General features: G+C 35.0%; 1 pseudogene across 1 annotated transcript; it reads right to left on the bottom strand.

Moving 5' to 3' along the window:
* Nucleotides 1–293: 293 nt before the first annotated feature.
* LOC306849073 (4-hydroxyphenylpyruvate dioxygenase-like) lies at nucleotides 294–6,255 on the bottom strand (annotated as a pseudogene). Its single transcript has 13 exons — nucleotides 6,244–6,255; nucleotides 5,158–5,184; nucleotides 4,884–4,945; nucleotides 4,425–4,539; nucleotides 4,284–4,298; nucleotides 4,113–4,195; nucleotides 3,937–4,014; nucleotides 3,453–3,554; nucleotides 3,188–3,265; nucleotides 1,505–1,667; nucleotides 1,341–1,412; nucleotides 1,090–1,212; nucleotides 294–347 (listed from the first exon to the last, which is right to left on the bottom strand). The product of its transcript is annotated as a 4-hydroxyphenylpyruvate dioxygenase-like (transcript).
* Between the last annotated feature and the right edge of the window lie 508 nt (nucleotides 6,256–6,763).

A 6,763-nucleotide genomic window follows, 5' to 3' on the forward strand; every position in this document is an offset into this window, starting at 1 on the left:
ATGAATTACTAATTTTTCTGTAAAAAATATAAGCACTGTAACTGCTTCCATTACTTTAAAGTAATGTCACATTAATAAATGCAGTTTATAAATTACAGTTATTTTACTGTAGTCTCTAGTAGCTCTGGTTACAATGACAATAATTTTTCATGCAACTACATTACTCTATTACATGTAACAAGTTACTTCATAGCACCTCATGTGTAGTACATATCTTGAACATATGTGACATGAAAGCCTTTTTTGTTTATTTAACTTTTAGGAACCAGTGCCAGCGATGCACATTTTCAGGCCTATCTCCTTGAGGGCTTGATGCGTTGGAATGATGAACCCCCATTTCGCTCGTGCTATAACAAGACGAACATAAGCATTTTGATCAAAATAGAAAGGAATACTAAACATTAGGATACAAATACATGTTTGGTCTTTATTTAACTTTATTCAGTATATAGATTTTTAAAGACACGATTATATAGACTCAAATTACAACTGTCGTTGTCGAGTTTCAGTGAGATTTCAGTGTGCTGTGTTAAAAATCGAAGAAAAATTTTATATTCTCATGAAAATAACCTTTCAATTATTTCCAATCAAGATGTAATATTGTAAATTATGCATACAGTTCTTGTGAAAGTACAGGATGCAAAACAATGAAATAGACCTCAAAAATATTTTATTCCAAAATATAATTTCCACTACCATATTATATTATTTCAACCACAGAATGCTGTTGAACATAATATAGAATTTGAGATATGTAAATGAAACTCTGGTGGAAATGTCCATGAGACATTTAGATTTTTCTAAAGGTCCACAAGGTCAGATGTGTCTGTAGTTGCAGAAACACTTGGGTACAAAATATATTGGCACATGCTTAAAAGCCAAACCAAAACAATGCCACGCTATTTTCTCATTCTGCTTCAGACTTGCTACAGAAATTTGCATTCATATTGACTATTAGCTGGCCAATAACACTTTTATTGCTGCATTTCCTTCAACTTAAATGTCAAATTAGAAATTAAGACTCTGCATTGCTTCTCCTTAATAGCAGATAAACCACTTTGATTACTCGAACTGGAAATATTGTCTTACCTCCAATATGCTGATATCCTCAACAGTTTTGACTTTGGAAAACTTCAGCTTCTTCTTGAGCTGCTGGTAGTAAGTGTCAGGCACTGTCATGAACTCCATACCACGTTCCTTTAGGTTACAGATCTGAAAATATATTCAATATACCAAGTAAACCTTTTCAGCATTCACAAAGAGCAACATAAACCTTTGCACACTACCTTTTGCCTTCTCTATCACTGTTGTAAAACCTCATATTGCTGTGGTTTATTCACTGCTGTGATGATGTCAGAGGCGTTCATGGCGATGTGTTGAACCCCTGCACCACCATAGTACTCCACATACTCCTAAAAGGAGAAAAAAAAATTGTCAGATGAATAGATGCATGCATTGTATAGATGAATGCAAGTACAGTAAATGTCATGTCTATAATACATACCTGGATCTGGGACTTGCGCTTCCCCATGGCCGGTTCATTAATTGGCATTTTCACAGTTTCTTCATAGTTGGCCACCACGATGGAGAGCAGTGCACTGTATTCAGTCTGTAACTGCTTGTCATCTACAGACCAGAATCTGTGGAACAACAGGTTCCTCTGATACCTTCAAACACAGGTCAATTTAACACAGTAATGCTATTGTAAAAAGCAATGGCAAAAATATAAGTGACAAGGGATCATCTGCGAAATTAATAGCAATAGTGACAAGGTTAGAGTCATTAAATGTTATATATATATATATATATATATATATATATATATATATATATATATATATATATAGTTAGTCACGGGCTGAAGAGTCACACAACCATGCCAGGTGAGATAAAGTCCCCGGAGGGTGGATTTATTAAACAAAACAACGGTGCAGACAATCGTGGAGAACGTGCGGTGTGTGTGTGTGTGTGTGTAGTCCCTCTTCGGCCCGGTGCTCTTCTTCCCTTTTTTCCCTTCTCCGAATGCCGTGCTCGGTGATTTGGTCTGGGTGGCGGGCTGCTCGGTCAGCCAGTGCTGTCTTGGGAGGACAAAGAAACACACACGTTAGCAGTCTGTTCTCTGGAGGCATTGCTCACCCGCTTCTGTCTTCCCACGCCTTTTGTAGAGCTCCCTTAAGCCGCTTCAGCTGGGACCGATCAGCCCGCAGTGATGAGGAACAGGTGTCTCTCCTCCGTTGCCAGGGTGACGCTGATTGGTCCCCGGGACATGCGCCACAATATATATATATATATATATATATATATATATATATATATATATATATATATATATATATAATCCCCTTAAATTTCCCTTTTAAAACTAAATTACTTAAAATATAAATCTCTAATAATTCATTCATATTTATTCCTTTATAATTTATTATAAGTGTTTATGCACAAAAAAGCCAAAAACAATACTATTTTCCCTTTGAATTACATTTTTAAATATTTTTCTTACCCCACATACAGACAGTTTTCCTTTTGTAAGCATAAACTTACTTAATTTTGATAATCTTCTTTAGAAAATAAGACTTAATAACACTTTAGTCAAGTAAATGTATCTTGGTTTAAGAATGTTCAGGTATTTGTTCTGAAAAATAAATCATTGTCTGCAGTGTATGTTCAAGAGCTGGACATCATAGAATGGGGTTTGGTTTAGATAATTTTGCCATTCCCACCCCTCACCACCTTCTTTTCCTCTTTCTCCCCCTCCGTGCTGTGTCTAAATGTCTCCAGATGGTGTCTCAGACCCTTTAAAAATCATTTTGCTGAGTCATTATTACTTTGTTGTTTTCTTGCATAATAATCCGTCGTCCACTACCACAGACTAAAATGCAACTATCCCATCTGCCGTCTCCATCTATTCTCTCTGAGACTCTCTTCTGATCTTTCCTCTCTGTCTTTACTCCATCCTCACCATGGAGACACATTGCTGATCACTGGGGAGGGGCTCTCAGTGTATTCTGACTGGATGGGATGGATAGGGAGTTTCCCCCTAAAGACTTGCGCTGTTCTGAGCGAGTATACCTTCGTGACTTCTTTTATGCCTCTTAACAACCCTGGCACAGAAGTTTGTTGCTGTCTGCCCGTTAATATTTACAAATTTTGAAATAAGTTCAACAATGTGTTTAGAAAAGTTTTATACCACTCCTATATTGGCACCATCTCATTATCTGACTGATTTCCAACAACATGATCAATGAAGTCCAGCTTCCCACTTGGCCTGTGAAAGAAAAATCAGGTTAAGAGACAAAGAAAATGACACTCCAAGTCCAAAACAATCCAAGTGTGATCTGAGATATGGACCTCTTATATGATAAGATGCGGACACATCATTTCACCACTGAACAATAGCAAACGCAATTTAATCATATTTACATGTTGTCATACAGTTTGAATACTACACTCACAATTTTGCCAAGAAAGGTTCATAACAGAGGAGCATGGAATCCTGGGAGGAAGATCCCATTATATCCTGCCCGCTCTACAAATGTATGAGTGGTATCACCATACTAAAACAATAAGAAAAGAGGAATCAGAGGAGAATTATGACAAAATTTAGATTTAAACACACACACTACCGTGTAAAAGTTTGGGGTCTGTAAGATTTTAAAATGTTTTTGGCTGCATTTATTCACTCAAATATACACTAAAAATATTTGAATATATTTTAAAATGCAATTTATTTTCTGTGATAGCAAAGCTGAATTTTCAGCAGCCATTAATCCAGTTTTCCATGTCACATGATCCTTCGGAAATTATTCTAACATGCTGATTTTGTACTCGAGAAGCATTTCTTTCAATTTGAAATTGAAATCTTTCATAAAATATAAATGTGACATTTTGATTAGTACATTCTTGCTGAATAAAAGTATTAATTTGTTTTAAAAGCACTGCCAGCTTCACCCTGCCAAACTTATCCTCCACAACATGAGGCTCTTTAATGATGAAAGCATCTCGTTCTCTCGCTTTCTGCAGAAAAATTAAGAAAGCAATAAGTGATTATTGCAAATGAAGCCCAGAAAACACTTTTAAGAAATAAAACATGAGAGGAATTCATCAGCATTTACCTCTGCCAGGAAGTCACAGTTTTCTACAGTGAAAGCTACATTTTTAACACCATCTCCATGTTTTACCAGGTGATCTCCCATTTCTGTTCAAATAAAAGGACAGATTATACAGTATGGAAGACAATCGAATATCAAGAATCTACAATACTCATTTACAGGAATAAGTCTTACCTTTATTACCAGGAGCTGATGACATAAATTATCTACAATAAATTGAAGACATTGACATTGATCGGAGAACATGACGGCTTCTACAGAATGTATTAAATGTTCAGTCCATAAGGAATGAAGAGGATGGACAGGAATAATGACACAATCTGATTCTCACCTGTTTTACCACATGACACACAACATCACGACTGCCAGTCTCCAGCCCATGATACGCCAGGGGCTCAAAACCCAGTTTGTTACAGTAATAAGATGCTGCCTGGAATGCAAAGAGAATTACAAGATGGGGAGATTTGAGAAAATTCTTTATCTGTATCTATATATTTTAAATTTGGACCAAAAATTATACTAACTATTAGCAAAACAGTATTTTACATTAACTACATGCATAGAATGGTAATGGCTCCATCTACTGGTGAGACCTAAGAATTGCCCAAAACGTCTCAATATGGAACACATTAGTGAGTGGAAGATGGTGGTTTCTGCAGCTGCATACTTATTTCTCTCACCCCTGAAAAGAGCCAATAGCATCTCCCTACAGGACACCTCCTCTGATATTCAGAAACAAATAAAATCTATAAACATATAATGTTAAAGAATGACCTGTTGGCATTTCCAACCCAGAAAGTTAGCTGATCAAAGCAGACAAACCTGCCCTGCTTGTGCTGTTGCCATAAAAACAATTACAGCAATGACCATGATCTGCTTAATTTTTTGGATATTTTCTATTTCAATGAAGAGTCTTATAGGATATCTAGAGACTAGTTTGAGTAGTGTAATGATAATCACAAGCACACAAGTTCAGAATGCAGATGACAGTGAAATATTAGCATATTAAGAGAAGGAAGGGGAGCAAGTTATTAAAATAATGACCTACCTTTTCACCTTTGTCAGTGTAGGATGTCTAGAGAAAAAGAAACGAGAATTGAAAGCATTTTTAAATTGTTCAGACAGTCAGTTTGCAAATCAAAGTCGTCTAAAAAAATAAGTCTTAGTTTTAGTGGTATTTGAAGGTAGCTTCCTCTTGGGTCAGTGGCAGAAATGAGGAGAGGTGAGTGCAGATGCTGCAGATGTGAACTTGTACTATGTGAGACTCCGCCCACCGGCGCTCCGGAGAGGAGAAGAGCAGCGATTAAGATGCTCTGCTGTTAAATATAAGTTATTTACTACACTGTTTAATATACTATTATGATTTCCAATGTAATCTTATTAAGTAATTATAAAATTAGTTTAATATATAATGATTACGATTTTAAAACTATAGCCTACTTGCAGTTTGTAATAAAGAGTCCAAAAAAAAAAAGTAAACAATAAAGTCCAAAGTAAACAAAGTAATCTCCAAGCATACAAAATCAGTCAAATATACCCCAAAATAACTGATCTTCAGATTGTTGTCTCTTTTAGAAGCTAAGCTTTGTTTTTTGAGTGATTTTTCTTTTTCATGTTTTGTGAAGCTGTTTATCTACAAGCAAAAGAGGAGGCACACAGTTCCTTCAACCCTATTGGCCAGTTGAGTTGCTTGTGTAGTTTTCCAGGTGAGTATGCAAGACCAACCATTCAGTTCTGTGGTAATGAAGTTTGACACACTTTTTCTCTCTAGGAAATTTTAATCAAATTTAAAGTTAAACTAATCTACTAAAGCTTAAATTAACAAAAATGAATAATAATAAATGAATTATAAATATAATAAATTCTACTATAAATCCAACCAGAACTAAATTTCCTTATATGTCCTCTTAATTTCCTTTTGTATTTCTATTTTAATGTACACTACTATTTCATTAAACAATAAAATAATTATTGATGCAATTAGTTATTTTAACTTAATTTTAATTAAATTAATAGATATTTGCCTGAGTTTATTTCAAAATGGTAATGAAGGAAATGTAAATGATTCTAAAGAACTGCAGTGTCAGTCTGATGTCTAAAATTTAAACTCCTCCCTGTCACTTCTCCTTCCAACTAGAAAAGGCATCTTAATAGTAAACATCAGGTTTACTGTTGCAGCCCCACTCCCCAATTTTGAATAGTTGCAAAATGCTTTTAACACACTGGGGACTTCATTAACAGTGTTTGAGATGATGCTGAGAACAATGTTGATACTCAAGACAGTTACTGTATATTAGGTGTGATGTAACTTACATAGAAATATTTGCATTTACATTTGTTCATTTAGCAAACACATGTATCCAAAGCCACAGGAATACAAGTGTTTCATTTAAGATAGATAGTAGATAGATAGATAGATAGATAGATAGATAGATAGATAGATAGATAGATAGATAGATAGATAGATAGATAGGTAGATAGATAGATAGATAGATAGATAGATAGATAGATAGATAGATAGATAGATAGATAGATAGATAGATAGATAGATAGATAGATAGATATGGTTACAGTACTACTGTTACTGTGAATCACTGTTGTAAATGTAAATGTGAAACATGCTAGGCCTGTGTGTTCTCAGAAGTCCAAGCCTA

This window comes from Barbus barbus (genome assembly GCF_936440315.1).
Source record: "Barbus barbus genome assembly, chromosome: 29".
Lineage (NCBI taxonomy): Eukaryota > Metazoa > Chordata > Actinopteri > Cypriniformes > Cyprinidae > Barbus > Barbus barbus.